We start from the raw sequence: 19,312 nt of genomic DNA, 5'->3' as shown, positions 1-19,312 counted from the left end.
GTCATTCTTTCCCTTCTGCCAAGTAGGAAACAGTCAGGAGCCGGGACCGGCACCAGGTCTGTCCATTTCCAAAGCCTCCTAGTCACCGCATACCATGCATTTCAGTCGCCAAAAGCAAAGGCATCAAACAATTCGATCTGAAAATTCACCGGGCAAGCTCCCAGAAAAGGAAACTCGATTCGTGCAGTCAGAGCCTCCATAAGCCCTCAGGCAACTGATTTCGAGGACGGAGTGTCATGAGGCGTGGTCACTGCCCAGCATCCCGCTCTGCGGTCCATCAGGGGCCCCTCACCTCCGTCTAGAGCAAATGTCCACTATCACGGCCACCTTCCCGATCAGGATCTCCCCCTGAACTTTTCTGAAGGCCAGACTTCTCCCATCAACAGTCCACATGCCACTGGCACATTTTACTCAATGGCCCCAAACTGAGTTCATTATACTTTGTTACCACCCCCTTCTACCCCCCGGCCACACACACACACACACACACACACACACACACCCAGGCCCCTTTCATCCATCCTTCCTGGATTTCTGCCTCACACACTCCCAGCCCCAGCCAGTCAGCCAGAGCTGTCAGCTCCGCCCCAGTCACAACTCCCCGGTCTGGTTCCTCACCTCCCTCCTCACTGCAAGGCCCAGACTATTGCTGCCACCTCCTCGTTTGTACCTTTGCCACCGGTTACACCCCTCCGACGTGCTCATCCTCCACACTATCAGTGTTATCTTCCTAAGACAATCTGAGCATGACCTCCTGCTTTAAAAACATCCAATGCTCGGCCGGCAGGGCTCAGTGGTTAAGCATCGACCTATGAACTAGGAGGTTATGGTTTGATTCCGGTCAAGGGCACATGACAGGTTGTGGGCTTGATCTCCAGTAGGGGGCGTGCAGGATGCAGCCGATTAATGACTTTCTCATCATTGAGGTTTCTCTCTCTCCCTCTCCCTTTCTGAAATCAATAAAAAATATTTGAAAAAATAAAAATAAACACGTCCAACCCTCTTAGCATGGTCTCCTCCCATCTGTAGTGACCACAGGAATGTTGGTGAGATATTGGGGTGGAAAGATCAGTGGGTCCCAAGTAAAGCTCGTTTACGGAAGTCTCCAGAGAACCAACAATCAAGAATGGATAAGCCTGGGAATGATTTTGGCCACCCTCCTCCCCTCTTGTCCTCCTTCCTGAACACAATACAATAAACTGCACCCAGTTCTGCAATTCTTGGGCCTTAAGGCAGATGATATTCAACAACCAACTTTCACATCATTTTAAACATTTCATATATTTTGGCTCTAAAATATATAACACACTTTGGAAAATGGAGAATACCAAAAATGACCCTGAGTGCACTCATCCCAATGCATTTTCATGTATTTCCTGGCAATCTTTCCCCCCTACTTATGGGATTTGTTGTGTATTTTATACATTTGTAAATATGCCATACATGCAATTTTACATACTGCCTTTTTTTCTTACTCATTTTATCATAAGCATTTAAAACTATCATTATATCATTTTCATAGCCGGAATTTTCAGAGGCCCCATCAGCTTTCTGGCCTGGATATATGCAGCCTATTTCGCTTAGTCATTCACTCAACTCTGGATTTTTATATTGTTTTCCATTTTTCCTTCTTATGAGCAGGGAACACTGTGGCACAGCTTTGTCCATGTGTAGGACGGGGTCTTTGAGGCAATAATAAGCAATCGAGGGCTTCCTCTAGTGGGCACCGTGCGAGTGTGCATGGATCACCTCATTTCATCTTTATAAAGAACCTGATGGGTAGGTCATTTCATGGCCCCATTTTCCCGATGAGGAAACGCACCCATGGGGCTGTTTCCTTGTACGAGGAAAGTGGCAGAGCCGGGTTGAGTCCAAGAAGCCTCAAGCCTCCTTTCATTCTCAGAAGTGCAATCCCTGGGTCAGAGGTTTATTACTGGGCTTACCCTGAGGAAGGCCTTTGAAAATAATACCTCATCTCATTCCAAACCTCCACATGTTTACTTGGTGTCTAGGGTTATGTCCACTCTTTTCATGGGCCAATTCGGTGCAGAGTGGAACGGAAAAAAACTCCCAATGAGACTGACCCGGAAGGCCACGGCTCACCTCCTTCCTCCCGGAGCCACAGGTTCTCCAGAGGACCCGAGGAATGTTTTTAGTTTCACAAGGTTAGAATTGCTGCATTCATGTCTTTCTGCTGCTTCTGCTGTTTTATTTATTTAAATATATTTTGATGGATTTTAGAGAGAGGGGAAGATCAGAGGGATAGAGAGAGAAACATTGATCAGCTGTCTCTTGCACGCGTCCCACTGGGGATTGAGACCCACAACCTGGGCACGTGCCCTGACCAGGAATCGAACCGGCACCCTTTTGGGGGATGATACTCAACCCACTGAGCCACCCTGGCCAGGGCGGCCTTCGCTGTTTTAAACAGACAGTGCCAACATGCTCTACGCTCCGTGCCATTCCCACCTCCATCCCTGCTGTGTAACGTGTAGCTGCTTTGGGAGGGGCGTTAAGCTGTTCTCACCAGGAGCCTCTTCAACACGACAGAACTCGATCATCCTCCTACACAGCTCATTATCCGTCTGACTTTCGCTGCAGCCAGAAGTGCTTAGGCTGAAATAGACCTGCCAGGCCTAATGGGAAAATCCGCTTTGGAGCCTTACCTTATCTCCGGGAGAGGTCCCAGGTCCCCTTGCCGTCTGGAGCAGGCCAAATTCGGACCCTCCATCAAATGTCCCTGCAAAAGTCAAGAAAATGCATTGAGCAAAAGGATCTGGTTCTCTTAAAAAAAAAAAAAAAACATTAAAAAAAATCACTAGTGTTTTTCTGAATCCCATCTGGGGGCCGGGTGCTGAGTGGGCGTGGCATCAGCCAGCCTGTGGCAGATGGGCCGGGTGAGCTTAGGCAAGCTTCTCAGCACCTTTGAGCCTCGGTTGCTATCTGCAAAGAGGCACGGCATCTCCCTCCCAGCGCAGCCGTAGGATGAAACAGGAAGCCAGGAGTGTCTGGTGCATGCATGCTGCCCTGGGATTGGCACTAGATAAAGGTTAGCTCCTTCCCATATGGCCAAGCTTTTAAAATGACGGGGACAGCCCACCCACCTGCAGAGCTTTTTTATACGGAAACAACCCCGAGGAGCAGTTGAGGAGCACGCTTCGAAAAAAAAATTCTTGTGCAGTTTTTAGCTCTTCACAGTGGCCCTGGATCAAACTCCCCCAAGGCTAGGTACACTGAGGCCTGTGGTCCCCATGGGCTTTCTAATGGTTTTGTCTCTTTTGTAACAAATGCTCTTTGTTTTTTAAAATATATTTTTATTGATTTCAGAGAGGAAGGTAGAGGGAGAGAGAGAAAAAAACATCAATGATGAGAGAGAATCATTGATCTGCTGCCTCCTGCATGCCCCCCACTGGGGACTGAGCCCACAACCCGGCGGGCATGTGCCCCTGACTGGAATCAAACCCTGACCTCTTGGTTCATAGGTCACTGCTCAATATCACTGAGCCACACTGGCTAGGCTCAAACACTCTTTAAATAGTCAGTATCTCCTGAGACAGGCTGGGCACCGGATGGAGAAAGGGTAGGAAGCGGGGAAAGCTATAATTGGACCCACATTCTAGGTAGCAGTTTGGTCACCGTCTGTCATTATATGAGCACCCCCAGACCCACCCTCAGAGGTTCGATGGGGTCCCTGTGTCGCACATTCATTCAGCAAATGTCAACTGGGTATCAAGTATGTGCCAGGGACTGGTCGAGGCACTGGGGATCCTATAATGACAATTTATTAAAAAGACAAAACCCGAGCCCATGGCTCAAGCCAGCCAATTCCCTGTCCCCAGTCCCTTCATCTGGATCTGAGGCCTTGGCGAGTTTTTGCTGATCTGCTCACCACCCAGATGCCCGTGGCCAGTGACCGCGACGGTGTGGACAGGCCAGCAGAAAGCGATGCTGACCGAACTAGCTCTCCACCCGGGGGGCCTCGCTTCCTGCAGATCCCCGTCTGGATTCAGCTCCTGCTTGGGGAGCCCTGAAGAGGCTCACGGTACACAGGGACCCCGTGGGCCTCTGCCCCAGAGAATGAACCACCCCTTTGAAATGGGGTTTCCGAGCTTCCCAGGTAAGGGGGGGGATGAATGAGAAACTCATGTCTAGGTGTTTCCCTTTTTGCTGACAGTGCCCGCCTGGACCAGCTTTAGCCCCTCCATCATTCTCACCAATCCTGGGGTGTACCACCCACCTGATCGTGGCTGGGGATACAATCCCAGATAAGGTAAGTCTCTGCCCTCCAGGCTCCGACAGCCTCTAGGGAGGAGGACTTGGGAACAAATGAGCAATTACGATGCAACACAATCACAGAGTTTGTATCGGGTGCTGTACTGGAGGAGGGAGTGATTCACTCTGCCCAGGGGAGTCAGAAGTCCTCCCGGCAGAGGAAAAGCTGGCAGGTTTCAGGAACGGCATGAGGAGTGTTGGGGAAAATACAACATAATAGTAACAATAACAACAGCTAGTATGGGTTGAGTGCCTGCTAAGGGCCTGTTATACATAGTATCTGTACAGCAACTCATCTGTTATTCCGGGGGGGTGAGGCATGTGAATTTTTCCGCAGCAAACTCTGACCGCTGGGTGGGTTTTTTGTCCCAATATTCCTGGGCCCCCTTTTCCCTTTCTTCACCCATCATAACCACATAACACACAGATCGCTTATGGAAGGCAAACAGGTCCTCGTTCCTCTAGGTTCATTCCTGTGTTGCTGGATTAGAGTGGAACAATGGGTGGTAACGTGCATTACGAATGGGCTGGACGGATCATCCATCATTGCGGATTATTATCCTTTGCTGTTGACATAGATAATCAAGATCTGAGGGTTATTTACAAAGACCTGCATTCAGGCCTCCCATTCATTCAACAAACAATGAGTCCCTCTCACAGGCCAGGTGCTGTTCCAGGTATTGGGGATACAACAGGGAACAAGACAGGTACAAATCCCCACTTTCCGGGAGGGACGCTGTCATTGGGGAAAAACAGAACAATAAACCAAATGTATAAAGAAAACGTATAGTGTGTTAAATGGTGATGAGCGCCAAGGAGAAAAACTCATCAGGAAAGAGGCGGAGGGGGGGTGGACGTGAACGCATAGATGGGCCATGGGAAGGCCTGGGTGAGAAGGGGAGGCTGACACCTGCTGGGAAGGGCAGTCCAGCAGAGGCATGTGGGCTCAGAGGCCCGGGAGGGAGCCACCTGGTGCAGGAGGCCCTGGCCTGAGTATTTTGAGCAGGTGATGAGCACGAAGACTCGCCTTTGATCAAACTTGAGTCTGGTTCCTGAGTTTTCTTTCTGTCCCTGACCTGGGGCTCTGTCCGTGGCCTGTTTGGTCCAGTTTTAGCAAGAATCCTGCTGAGTCAGCTGAGTGAAAACTCCCCCATTCTTGACAGCTAATGAAGTGCCTCATCCCCTCCGTTGATGTCTCTGGCCGGCCTTTAGTCAGAATCCCCGGGCCCTGGTGCTTCCCCTTAGTTCTCCATCCACGGCCTCCTCCCTGCTCCGTGGCTACAATCCCCACTGGTCCTTGTTGGAATGCAGTAGTCTGCCCCCACTATCCCCCCACCCCTCAACCCCCGCCGCCGCCCAATACAGTCTGCCCTGCCATCTTTAACAAGTATCAGAATCATTTTTTCTTTGGCAGAGATACACCCACAGGCGCATGTGTGGGGGGTTGTTATTAGTGATGAAATTCCCTGTGGAATCCCCCTCCCGGGTATTAGAAAGATCCCAGCGTCTGAGTCCTGAGTCCTGGCAGCGAGGTCATGGGCAAGTCCCTGAGTCTCAGCCTGTTCATCTTTAAAATGCAGATGCCAGTACTGTGACCATCAACCTCCGAGGGCAGTGAAACACTGCAAAAACAGTAACTTACAAAGGAGCACCGATCACAAAGACTGAAGGGGCCAGCGTATTCCAGCAGCCGGAATGGTCTGGTTGCTCGGGGTGGGGATTTGCAGCTCAGGAGCTGGGAAGGAGCTCAGGTCCCCTGGCTGACCCTGCTCCCCTGCCCACCCCACCCCTCCCTGGCGGTCCTTTACTCCTTTAAAAGAAAGCTCTTGCCATGGCTCAGTGGTTAGAGCATTGGTCTGAGAAACGAAGGGTCGTGGGTTCGATTTCAGGTCAAGGGTACATACCTGGGTTGCAGGTTGGATCCCTGGTTCTGGTGGGGGCTCCTGTTGGAGGCAACCAGTTAATGTTTCTCTCTCTCTCTTTCTCTCTCTCTCTCTCTCTCCCTCCCTCCCTCCCTCCCTCCTCCCCTCCCTCCCACTCTCTAAAAAATCAATGGAAAAAATATCCTCGGGTGAGGATTAGAAATAAATAAATAAATGCAATAACAATTTTTAAAAAAGAAAGCTTCTTTGTGCCGAGTCATCTCTCTCCTGCCCGTTGATCTCACGTGTCCCCTGGAGGCCTCGGTGGTGGAAATCGTGTCCTATATCTGGCCCATTTCTCTCTTTTCTAGCTTTAGAAGCCTGAGCCAGTGAGACACAGAAGGTGGCTCCATGGGCAGGTGGGAAGCCCCTGGTGCGGACCTGCGGAGATCTGTTCTGGGGGTGTGACCTGGAAACCAGTGGAGACGGCAGAGCCTCGGCCGTGCTGAGCCCCGATTCCCTCCTTTGGAAGGAGGGGATGATGCCATCAGCCCCCAGGGGCCGTGGTGCGATTGTCTCCTCAAGGGTCCAGCACAGAACCCGGCGATCAGCTGGGGCTGAGTCCCATTTCCACCCATTTCTCTTCCTCAGAATGTGACACAGCCCTTGGCTGGAAATCAGGGCACTGGGATCCAGGCGGGTCGCATTTTTACTTAGCGCCTCCCATCCAATTTTTAAAAAAATATATTTTTATTGATTTCAGAGAGGAAGGGAGAGGGAGAGAGAGATAGAAACATCAACGATGAGAGAGAATTATTGATCGGCTGCCTCCTGTACACCCCACACTGGGCGGGATCCAGCCCACAACCCGGGCATGTGCCCTGACTGGGGAATTGAACCTCGACCTCCTGGTTCATAGGTCGATGCTCAACCACTGGAGCCACGCCACCTAGGCCTCCCGGCCCATGTTAATGACTGGTGGCCGTGTTCCTATCGAAGGCTCTTCCCCAAGCCCATTGCTCCGGGGGCCTGGCTCTACCACCCGTGTTCTGGCCTCCATCATGCTTATCCTCCCTCCGGCACTTGACAGCATTCTCTGCTCTCCGCCCTGGCCTCCTGACATTGCTGCCTCCTGGTTCCCCTCATGCATTTCTGGCCTCTCTGTCTCCTCACCTGGCATTTGTGGATGAGAAAAGAGGTGCTTGGAGAGTAACCTCACGAAGGTCTGACCATGAATTCCTAATTGAGCAGGTCACGGTGGGCAGTCATGCCCCAGGACTATCATTCCCTTAGTGGCAGCTTTGAAACTAGCCCTGTCCATCGTTCTTAATGCACCCAGGTTAGCTCTACAAATGCCATCTCCCAGACTAAGACATGCTGCTCTGGCACCTTTCCAAGGGCCTTCCTGCCTTCCTGCCTTCCTGTCCAGTTTTCTTGGGAGGCCATTGGGTGGTAAGTGGTGGAATCCCCATGACCGTTGGAGAAAGTAGACCTCCCAGGAGGTAAGCCATAACCCAAGCTGACACCGTGAAGTGACGATCAAGCCAGGACCTGCGCCCGGGCAAAAGTCAATTCCGAAAGGCCACTCGCCCAAGGCTTCTAGGAAGCATCGTCTGTTCTTTATTTAAATCTGGGGGAAATGAGATTTGGGAAAAAAAGAATTGAAGGATAATTAAAGGATCTGGTAAGAGCCCTAACCGGTTTGGCTCAGTGGATAGAGCGTCGGCCTGCGGACTGAAGGGTCCCAGGTTCGATTCCGGTCAAGGGCATGTACCTTGGTTGTGGGCACATCCCCAGTAGGGGGTGTGCAGGAGGCAACTGATCGATGTTTCTCTCTCTCATCGATGTTTCTAACTTTCTATCTCTCTCCCTTCCTCTCTGTAAAAAATCAATAAAACATATTTTTTAAAAAAATAAAGGATCTGGCAAGAGACTATAAAACCCAGAGGGAACAACTCATTCCTTTGGGCCTTTTTTTTTTTTTTTTTAGCTGCTTGAGCTCACACGTGATTTTTCTTATGAATTCTTCCCAAATGGTCTTTTTTCTCTTCTTCAAGTCAAATCTTAAAGTGCTGAATCCCAAACCCTTCAGCACCTGACTTCCTTGGGACCTGACCTTCCCTTGATTTAGCCAGGGCTGACCAAGCAACTCCACCTTACTCTTTTTTTTTTTTTTAACTATTTATTATGGAAAATTTCATAGGTATACAAGAGCACAGAATAGCTCAACTCTAAACAGGAAAGCAAATAATGCGAAACAAAAACACTAAACCCACGGAGTATGTACGTATTTCCATCTCAGGAATTCACCTGCCCATTCTTCTTCAACTGCACTGAGGGGGCCTGAACCCCAGGCTAAAGGAGACCATCTGCACCCAGCGTCTCCCCCTCCCAACTGTGAGGCTCCTGACAGCCACTCTGGGGCTCGTTTTCTTCATTTGCAACCTAGGAATAATCAAAGCAACCCACCGAATGGCTGTGACAATGAAATGAGATAATGTCTGGGGATCTGTGTTGCATGTTATAAAACACTCTTTCCAGTCCTAGCCAGTTTGGCTCAGTAGATAGAACATCAGCCTGCAGACTGACGGGTCCTGGGTTCGATTCCAGTCAAGGACACATGCCCGAGTTGCAGGAGGTAGGGTGACGAATTAAGACAGGGGTCAAGATCATGACCTTTAGTGTGTGAGTGCCCTCCTGCCCCACCCACTCATTGTGAACAAGGAAACTCAGAGCCCCGCTGGCCACTGGCAGCCATCCCACACCCCGAGGGGATGAGCCATCACTGTAGACGGCAGAACAGAAAAGGGAGAAACACAGTCCTCGATGCCGTGGTTAAGCCACTGTGCCCTCGAACCCTGAAGCCACCTAACCCTGGACCTTCTGGTTAGGAGCCCCAACAACCTGTTCAGGCCATTTTGACTTAGGTTTTCTTTCTATTTTTAAGAATTGTTATTGATTTCAGAGAGGAAGGGAGAGTGTGAGAGAGAGAGAAACATCAATGATGAGAATCACTGACCAGCTGTCTCCTGCACGCCCCCTACTGGGGATGGAGCCCGAAACTGGGCATGTGCCCCTGACTGGAATCGAACCAGGGACTCTTCCGTCCACAAGCTGCCGCTCTATCCACTGAGCCAAAGTGGCTAGGGCTTGACTTAGGCTTCCAATCCCCAACAAGCAAAGGCATCGTCCCTGATGTCTGCCTCCTGTGGGCCACATCCCCACCCCGGCAGTTTGTCCATCCAGCCACACACCACTCTCCCTGAGGGTTCTGCCAAGCCTCCGCTTCACCTCCTCACATCGCCAGGACGCATTACCCAGGTGAGGCCCTTCGCCATATGCCCGACACAGTAATAACACGGCGAGTGTCTGCTGAACTGAGTTGTGTGGATAAGCCAGAGCTGGGCTTAGGTCACTGGTTCTTGTTAAAATCCTGGGAATCTTGTTAAAATCCTGATTTCTGGGCCTCATCCTCCGGAAATTCTGTTTCTTTGTTATGGGGTGGGGCCACAACATTAGTAACAAAGAAACAGAATTTCCAGAGGATGAGGCCCAGAAATCAGGATTTTAACAAGATTCCCAGGTGATTCTAATGTGCAGCCAAGGTTGAGAACCACTGGCTTAGCAGGAGGCAGGAGTCCGTCTCCGGGAAGACAAGGACTTTCCAAAATAAAACCTCGCAGCCCTTTCTGGGGCACAGAACGCTTTCAAACACCTTGTCCCATTTAACCTTGAGCTACCCAGGGGACCGGCGCCGCCTTCATTTTAGGGATAAAGAAACGGAATGAGAAAGGTCACTGGGGGCCACAGCACTGAGGGGGTGCGCAGATGAAAGCCGTGGAAAGAGGGGGCGCAGCCCAGGGGAGCCAGGGGAACACGTTTCCAGCTGGGCTCATTGCAGAGCGCGGTCACACACAGCTCTGGGTGCGAACCTTGGGCTGCGGGGAGCCGGGATGCCTGGGACACAAAACACGCCATCAAGGGACCTGCAGCCTAGCAGGAATCACACAGCTACTCACAGAGGACGCGAGAGCGCGCGTGGGGCTCAGAGAGGGTCCCTATTTCACGTCTGGAACTTCACGACTATCAAGGTCTCCATCCCCGCCCCCTCCTGGCTGAATTCTCAGCCAAGCCAATCCCGGTTTCCTTCTCTGCCTTCCCGGGACGCCCTAGGACGGTGGGAGTCTCCGCACTGAGCGGTGTGAGGGGGCCGATCCCCCTTGTGCCGGCTCCGCCTGGCCCTCAGGGGTGGGGCCCTGGGCGTGTTACCTGGGGCGGCGGCATCAGGACGCGGGCGCTGTGGCCCCACCTGCCGGCTGACCCTCAGGCCCCTCCTGGCGACACAGAGAAGCGAGGGTTCTGCTCCGGAGCCCAGGACGCTGGGGCGGCTTCAGGCCTCTGCGCTCAGCCTGGCGCCAGCATCTCCGCCGCCTGTTCTCAGCCTCGGCGGGATGAGCAGCACCTGGGGCTGCGGGGCCCAGACGAGAACCAGGGCGGGCTGGGCTCCTGGTCCTGATATTCGTGCTTCTCTGGGCTCACTCTCCTCCACCGTGTGGGAGCTGGGCGGGGAGGACCGCTCGCTGTGCAACCCCCCCTCCCCTTCTTGCTTTCCCGCCACCCTGTTACCCTTCCTCGGGGGAAGCAGAGGTGGGCCCCGGAGCCGTTGCTCGCACCTGGCACCTGGCCCTGGTGCCGACCTTAGGGCCAGCTGTTGGACCGTGTTGCTCTGGCTTTGTCTCCGGCCTGGGCTGCAGAACCTCTCAGCAGCAGCCTGTGTGCCCAAAGGGCGCCATGAAAAGATTTGGAGCCTCGGTGGCTGTGTCATAGGGCTTTAAAGTCCTCCTGAGGTCCTGACCCCAGGTGACAGGACACACCTTAAAGGAAACCTTTCTGTTTTGTTTTGTTAATCCCTGCCTGAGGGTATTTTCCCATTGATTTTTAGAGAGACTGGAAGGGAGGGGGAGAGACAGAGAGACACATCGATGAGAGAATCATGGATGGGCTGCCTCCTGCAGGCCCCACACTGGGGGTTGAGCCTGAAAACCTGGGCATGCGCCCTGACTGGGAATCCAATGGTGACCTCCTGGTTCAGAGGTCCCCGCTCAACCACTGAGCCACACTGGCGGGGCAACCTCCCTCCCCCCCCCCCGCCCCCCCCCCCCCCCCCCCCCGCTCCCCACAATTCTTTTAGAGCAACATGGGTTGTCCATTATTTTAATGTATTTTTATAACAAGGCGGATGGAAAGCAGCCGTCCTATGTGCTGGGCAGGCTGGATATATTATCCCATTTAATGAATCAATGTGATATCTTCAGGTAAGGCCCCGGTGGAGGGCTCCGAGCATCTCTCAGCAGGAGGAAGTCGCTGAGTCCCCGGGGTCCCCACGAATGCCACTGCGGAGGCTATCAAAGAGGGACATGGCAGGTGGCTCATTGTCCCGTATTCAGGGCAGCAGACGGCTGGCCGCGGTTCTGACCACGGACGGGCAGCCCGACTTGTGTGGACAAGCACAGCCTTTGTCTCGTGATCACTGGAACCATTTCTCCATCACCCTCACCTGTTCTCATGACCTCCCAGGCCCCAGCTCTTCCTTTGATTTGGCTGCTATCTCCCCCCCGCCCCCCGCCCCCCGCCCCCAAACAAAACCCTTCTGCACCTGAGAGAGTGAGAGAGCCCACCGCCCCCCACTCACATTATCTGCCACCTGAGTGTCGGCTTCGGCTTCACATCTTCCCCAGGGGCCTTGCTGGTCCAGCGGCTCTGACTCAGATGTGGGCTGGGGACACGAACAATGGAAGGTGTGGGCGTGGCCAACAGCTCTCTGGTGCTCCCCTGCTCTTCTTTCCAGAGAATTCTCACCTCTCCCCAGGTCCCCATGAAACAGATACTCTTCTTGTGTGTCTGCTGGGCACAGAATGAGGCCCAAATGCATTTCCTAATGGTTTGTTTTCCAGCTGGGCTGAGCCGAATCAAAGCCACAAGCCACCAACAGGGCCCCAGGCGGCTAGGAGAACAGAGGCAGCCGTGTAGAATGCTAGGAAAATGAAGTAACACAAAATCGGAGGCCAGTGGCATTCTCTGTATTTTATTGAGGAGTAGGAGATTATTTTTATATACATATAAGTTCGTGTCATTAGCAAGTTATGTTAAGGTTACTTACTAAGTTATTTAACAATCATGAATGCTATGCTGTTTTTTAAATAAAAGAGGATATATGTATACATCCCCCCATGTAACCAACCCCTTCTCCTTCCCTCCCTCCTAACCCCAACCACTCCCCACCGAGAACTTCCCTAAGGGATCAGCAAACTGATCTATATCCGCAAACACTCCTCCGTGTACCTCCGACACCTCTTGGCCTTAGTGGGAACTCTTCCTCTCCCGCAGCTTGGGGTCTGATGGACATTAAGGAGGTTCTTCTTATTCCCAATGGCTAATTCCAGACAAGCATCCCACCCTCAAAACTTGACAGACTTGCAAAACTCATCTATCGTCAGACAAGTCATCTATCTCCACTACTCTTTAAATTCACACTTTCTCCCTTCACTCCGTAGCCATTCTGATCTGGCTCCCCCCTCCCCACTCCTAAACACTCCTCTCCAGCTCCCCGAAACTTCTCTGTCTTTACCCTGCCCTGCCCGCTGCACCGCCTCCTGACCTCTAGAGCTCACTGCCATCAAGGGGAGCGCTTCTTGGCTTTCTCTCCCGGGTTTTCTCTGTGAAACTGGCTGCTCTGGCATTTTGCTTGCACCTGGCTGACACCAACCAATGAAGACTGCTGTCACTTCCATCATTGCTCTTGGGCCTGAAGTTGTCCATTCATTCTTGCAGGTAGCTGGTGTGAATAGGGCCAGTGGCCTCCGCAGAGCTGGGGGCTTTCCGTGTGGCCCCTCCCACGAGGCCGGACCCCTCCACCACTGCCCCAGAGCTGGGGCAGAGACCCCATTTCCCAGAGGGGCCTCCTGTCTGTGCGTGGGGGTGTGGAAACCCCTTGTCTTCTCCGCTCTCCCCCAACCCCCCAGCATGGGCTCTCTGCCCTGCAAGTGAGCTGGGGCATGGGCAGCTGGGGCCCCAGGACCTACCTTTACCCTGCCCGGAGTAGCACTTGCAGGCGGTTGTTAGTGAGGAAGGGGAGACCTAAGGGGAGCAGGAGCCCCTGGCTGCACAGGTAGGTCCTGGGTAGACCTTCCTTCATGTGGAGCTGGTGGGAGGGGCCTGGAGCAGAGTATGGCTCCAATGCCATAGCCAGTGGTCGGCAAACTGCGGCTCGCGAGCCACATGCCACTCTTTGGCCCCTTGAGTGTGGCTCTTCCTAAGCCTTAGCAGTACCCTAATTAAGTTAATAACAATGTACCTACCTATATAGTTTAAGTTTAAAAAATTTGGCTCTCAAAAGAAATTTCAATCATTGTACTGTGATATTTGGCTCTGTTGACTAATGAGTTTGCCAATCACTGCCATAGACTTTTGCTGCTTTCATTGAGATTTTCTTTTAAAAAAATTCTTATTAAATTCAGAGAGGAAGGGAGAGGGAGAGAGAGATAGAAACATCAATGATGAGAGAGAATCATCCATTGGGTGCCTCCTGCACGCCCCCTACTGGGGATCAATCCCACAACCCAGGCATGTGCCCTGACTGGGAATCAAACCGGTGACATCTTGGTTCATGAGTCAATGCTCAACCACTGAGCCACACCAGCCGGGCTAGATTTTCTTGAAAGAATGTTTCTCCTTTGCTGCAAAACCTTGGGACACTTTCTACAGAATTTAAATGATGGCTATTTTAAATAATGTTCTCAGTTAAATTGCTATTTTGCTGGGGAGAGAGTCTTCCCAGCTTGTTACTCTACCATTCCAGAAGCCCCGCCTCTTATTTTATCTTTCTGTGTCTACCATAATGCTTCATGGCCGTTAGCCTCGGAGTCAACAGCAAAGCTCCAGGCTCACCAGCCTGGATTCAAGTCTCTTGTTAGCCATCTGTGAGCTCTGTTACTTAGATCCCGTTACGAAATGACTGGTGGCCCCCTCAGAGGATTGTGCTGAGGATAAATGAGTTACTCCGTGGAAAATGCCTCCCTAGCCATGATATTTGGCTCAGAGTTACATGCCCACTGATACTTATGTTCACCTGTGCATGGTGACAGATGGCCACAAGGGGGCACCAAGATCCATGTGACCGGTGAAGTACTCAAGGATTCCGTGAGCTCATCCCAGCAGTTAGATCTGCAGGCCAACCAGAAGTAGGTATTTTCCCAGACAACAGAGTTTCCTAAATATCACCAGGTCATTTTTCCAGTTGTAAGCCTAGCTGTGCACCAGGAAGTAGGCTGTGAAGGGGAATGTGTCATTCAATTTATGGGACACTATTCCTAGGCACAAGGTGGTGTTCTAGGGGCTGGGAGGACGCAAAGCTTTTCTTAAAGAACAGTCAAAAACAAACAAACAAACAAACAAAACAGAACAGTCAAATATGTAAGCTGGCATTGATTTACTACGTGCTCACCATGCACTAAGGATACTCCAGAGCAGAAGGCATCACCCTGTTCCTTTCGTTCTGATGGAAGAGGCTCCAGAGGCTGGGCTGAGGCAACTTGATCTTTATCCAGAGGCCGATGAAAAGCCCACAGATATTCTGGAGCCGGGAGGAGGTAACATAGGGATGAAGGCACTTGGCATGATGCCTATGGGTGGATTGCCAGGGAGAAGAGTGGCAAGCCAGGGCTGCCCCTGGCAATGTTGCAGTAGACCAGGGCAGGGTCAAACTTTGTTGAAGCAGAACCTCTCCGTAAAACTAAATTGTGAGAGCAACCCCAATATAGTTAAGAGAAATAAAAATGAGGCTGTGGTTGTGGCTGAAACAGGAGTATGGAACCTGAGGCTTCACCTACGAGGCCTCTCTCTCATCTTCTTACAGCCACTCCCCTCAAGTGGTGAGTTGGCCAGTTTTTTAAAAGGGAATCAAATGCTGGAAGAAGCTTGGGTGTGCCTCTGTGTAACTCAATTTGAAAATCACTGCAATGGTCCAAACAGTCAAGTGAACGGATGAAGGCGCAGGATAAAGGATGCCTGTGGGATGGAGAAAATGGGCAGCAGGATGACCCAGCCTTCACACCAGCTGCCCCAGGCATCCCTGCTCCATCCCAGTGGCATCCTATGCACGCTGCCTTCTTCCTCCTTGTACCATTTCTCCTGCTTTTCTTTGCATTCCGTCCATTGCCTCACTCTAGGCTCCGCCTCTGAGCCCAGTCTTTGGCATTAACCTTGGTCGATTAATACTCTGAACTCCGAGTTCCTCATTTATAAAATAATGATATCTCTTTGCAGGTTTGGTAGGGAAGAAAGGGATGCCTATTAAGCGCTCCGCATGCAAGGGGCCCAATACATTTGCTCCGGGAATTTCACTTCGTCGGTTTCATTCTCAGAGCAATTTCTCACCTCTACTGCCAGGTGGCGCCAGTGAACAGCGCTGCCCTTTGCAAAGGCTTTTCTTTCCACCCGCTGGGCTCTAGGTAACTCGCCCCCTCCCCTCAGTGCTCAGGCTGGCATTTAAACCCGGCACTGCACACAGACTCTGCGGTTGTAATCCATCTGCTCCTCGAAGAACTGTGAAGCTCAGAAATACCTACTTGTAGCAGACACCCATTTCTCCATGGACTTGTCAGTGGATATGCCTTTGTGATATATAACCAGGCAGTTGGGCCTTCGAAAGAAGTCAAACATTTAATTAGCAAATTTTTCCCTTTTCTTTTTGGTATGCTTATCTCTATTATAAATTAGAGAAACTGGAAAGAGTTCACAAGTTCAAAGTTCAGGCCGCTGGGTTTGAATCTCAGTACGCAGAGCAACCTTGGGCAGATTCTTGGGTCTTTTGGGGTCTCGCTTTTTTCACCTGGAAAATGGTTGTAGTAATAGTGGCTGCTTCGTTGTGGGTTGTTGTGAGGATAAATGAGTTAATACACGGAGGACACTCAGCATAAAACCGGGTACATGGGAAGCACTCGCTAACTATAAGCAGTTCTGACTACCAAGAGCAGGAGCCCAGCAGTCAGGTGGACATAGATCGGACATCTGGCTTCAACGTCAGCCTTGCATGACCTTGGATACGGCATGGGAAGTCTCTGAGCTTCCCTTCCCTTGAAAGTTCCAAGATTATTAGGAAAATCTCAGAGATGTTTATGGAATACCCTTTACTTTTGATTTGTATCATGACCCATTTCAGAGAGGATTTTGAGTTTACCCACTTGCAACAAAATTAGCCCAGCCCAGCAGGCATGGCTCAGTGGTCGAGCGTTGACCTATGAACCAAGAGGTCAAGATTCCATTCCCGATCAGGGCATATGCCCGGGTTGCGGGTTCGACCCCCAATGTGGGGCATGCAGGAGGCAGCTGATCAATGATTTTCGCTTATCATTGATGTTTCTATCTCTCTCTCCCTCTCCCTTCCTCTCTGAAATAAAAGACATATACATATATATTTTTAAAAAATTAGCCCAATGACATTCTTTCTAAAGCAGGGAATAAAGCCAGGGTGAAGGACAAGCAGAATGAGGAAAAACAAGAGCGAAGGCTAGGATCTTAGATGACTTGTGAGAGTCTATAATTGCTGGCGATGGGTCACAGATTTGGCTCTGAGCTTCGTAGCCTCCAAGGCGATGACGAAAGGAAATCTGGCTCGCTAAGCGATTCCGGGTGCCAGGGAGAATGCAGAGGAGTTGTGCAGAAGGAACCCAGCTGCTCCCGGCTCTGAGGCTGAGAGACCGCGCAGCACATGGCGAACACACAATAGCTGTATAAATGGAAGCGTCCTCAAGCACAGAGGAAGGAGTGTGTCTAGGAATAGAAGCCCCATGGAAGAGGCACCTTCCTGGCTGCAGGAGAGACTGCAGGCCAACCTGCCAGGTGCCTGCAGGGCTGGGGAGGGAGGGAGGGCCTCCAAAGGGGAGAGAGAGCGTGACAGTGTCTCCATCATCCCACCCATCAGCAGCAGCGACTGGCGTGGGGATGAAGCTCCCGTCAGTCCGAGGGGCACAGGGGCCTGTGTCCTGTGAGGAGCCAGGAAGGAGAGGTGGCAGGGACTTGGTCCACATGGCTGCTTGGTTTACCGTCTCTTCCTCCTGGACATCGCGTGTTTAATGACGACCCCCAGAGGGACTAAGTTGTCCTTTTGTGAGTGTGTTTGGCTTTGTTCGATTTTCCTGAGGACTCGTCCTCAGGGCTCTTGAAGGCAGACACGGTCAGGCTGGCCACAAGGAATACTACTGCTTTTCTCCAGGTCTTCTCGCCATCACTCCCAGTGCCGGCCGACTGGGTGACGTAACTGACTGAGCAAGAGCGTGTAGGCTGGGAAGACCCTGGCATTGTTAGGGAATGGTGGCTTATTCCTTTGCTTTCACACCACACTCTCTGCTCCTTCCTCCTCCCCCCTCCTCCCTCTCCCTCTGCAGGACCCAGGGGGATGAAGCAGGCAGGTACCTGTGTCTCCTTCTGCTTTAGCCGTTCAGAGTAGCAGGCTCCGGGCAGCATGCAAGTGCCTGCACCCCCTGGGACTTTATCCTCAATAAGCCTAGATGCAGGGACAGCGCTTTGCTGCCTCTCGGTGTTTGTGCCCAGGAGGTTGGAAATGAACTCATTAGTGATTACAATTAGCTGTGGATTCCTGAACACTCGCTTTGTATGTTACTGCCTAGCTCTCAGCAGCAATGGAGTAGTCACTCGATTTCAGGACTTAAATGCCCGCTGGGCTCTCCGATCCCTGAAGCCCAGGGAATTATTATCTCGGCAATTTCCTGCCTTCTAAGAATCCTCCCAGGGCCAGTTCCCGGGATGGTTCCAATGGTTATCTGCAGCCTCCGTGTCCGTCTGTGACAGGGGCCCACGTTGGCAGCTCTGCCAGGCTTGGAGGATGGGTCACAGGATGGGAGTCAAGACAACAGGGTTCCAGGTATGACTGTCCCCGACAAGTGGCTTTGGATAAGTCCCTTTTCTTTTCTGGTCCTTGATTTTCTCATCTGTAAAAAGTAAAAAAATAAAAAAAAATAAAAAAAAATATATATATATGTGTGTGTGTGTATATATATATATATATATATATACATATATATATTTGAAAAGAATATATATTGAAAAGAATGTTTTACGTGTGGATTTTTCTGGGGAGAGGGTTTATGGTTGTCATTACTTTCTCAAAAGGGTCTTGTTGGTTTATAAACTTTAAAAAATATATATATTTGTATTGATTTCAGAAAGGAAGTAGAGAGAGAGAGAGATAGAAACATCAATGATGAGAGAGAATTATTGATCGGCTGCCTCCTGCATGCCCCCTATTGGGGATTGAGCCTCCAACCCAGGCATGTGCCCTGAGCAGGAATCAAACTGTGACCTTCTGGTTTATAGGTCGATGCTCAACCACTGAGCCACACCGGTGGGGCAGATGTGGATATTTCTGCTCCCAAAATCAATGTCAAGATCAGGGCTGTTGGGGTAGGAGAGGAGGAAAGATTTTTAGCAGGGGTTAGCAGCACCCAGAAAGGGGAATGGGGTAACTTACCCTTGGAAATGGAGGTGATTTAGTCAGTCCTGAGAGGGCCCAGCCCAACGTGGCCTCAGGACAGCAGGTACTGGGGCGGAGGGGGGCGTCCAGGTGAGGGGGCCAGAGTCCGACTGGCAGACCTGCAGGCTCCAGCGTGGTGCAGGGAACACACCTGGGAGTTCCCGGGGCCCAGGGAGATGCAGAGGCCGGAAGGAACGAAGGACCAAAATAGATGCGGGTGGTAGATAAGGTGGCCGCAGGGAGTGGGGACTCACCTCTGGAGGCCAAGTCGGGGACCACACACAGAGCTCTGAAGGACAAAGCAGGGTCCCTTCCCAGGCAGACACCCAGGAAATGCCAGCACCCAGAAGTGAGCCCCCCTCCCCCCAGGCCTCGTGAGCTTCTCCACCCAGACAGGACCTGGAGAAAGAGGAGGCGGAGAAATAAGCTGCCCTGGACAGTTGTGTCTGAATGGATTGAATTCTTAACGCAAAGAGCCCAAGATTAGCTCCTTCCTTTGTTGTTTAATCTTTGCTAAAAGAATATGCAAATACAAAAACCCATTAGAGAATGAAGATGGCATTGAGTGGCGTAGTTGGGGTTAGCTTCGGATGCCATCCGCAGTGTGCCTCCCAGAAGCTGACATCTG

The sequence above is a fragment of the Myotis yumanensis genome, unplaced genomic scaffold, assembly GCF_028538775.1.
Source record: "Myotis yumanensis isolate MYYU_CA2020_CCGP unplaced genomic scaffold, mMyoYum1.0.hap1 SCAF_16, whole genome shotgun sequence".
Lineage (NCBI taxonomy): Eukaryota > Metazoa > Chordata > Mammalia > Chiroptera > Vespertilionidae > Myotis > Myotis yumanensis.
Note: the sequence above shows the minus strand (reverse complement) of the source record.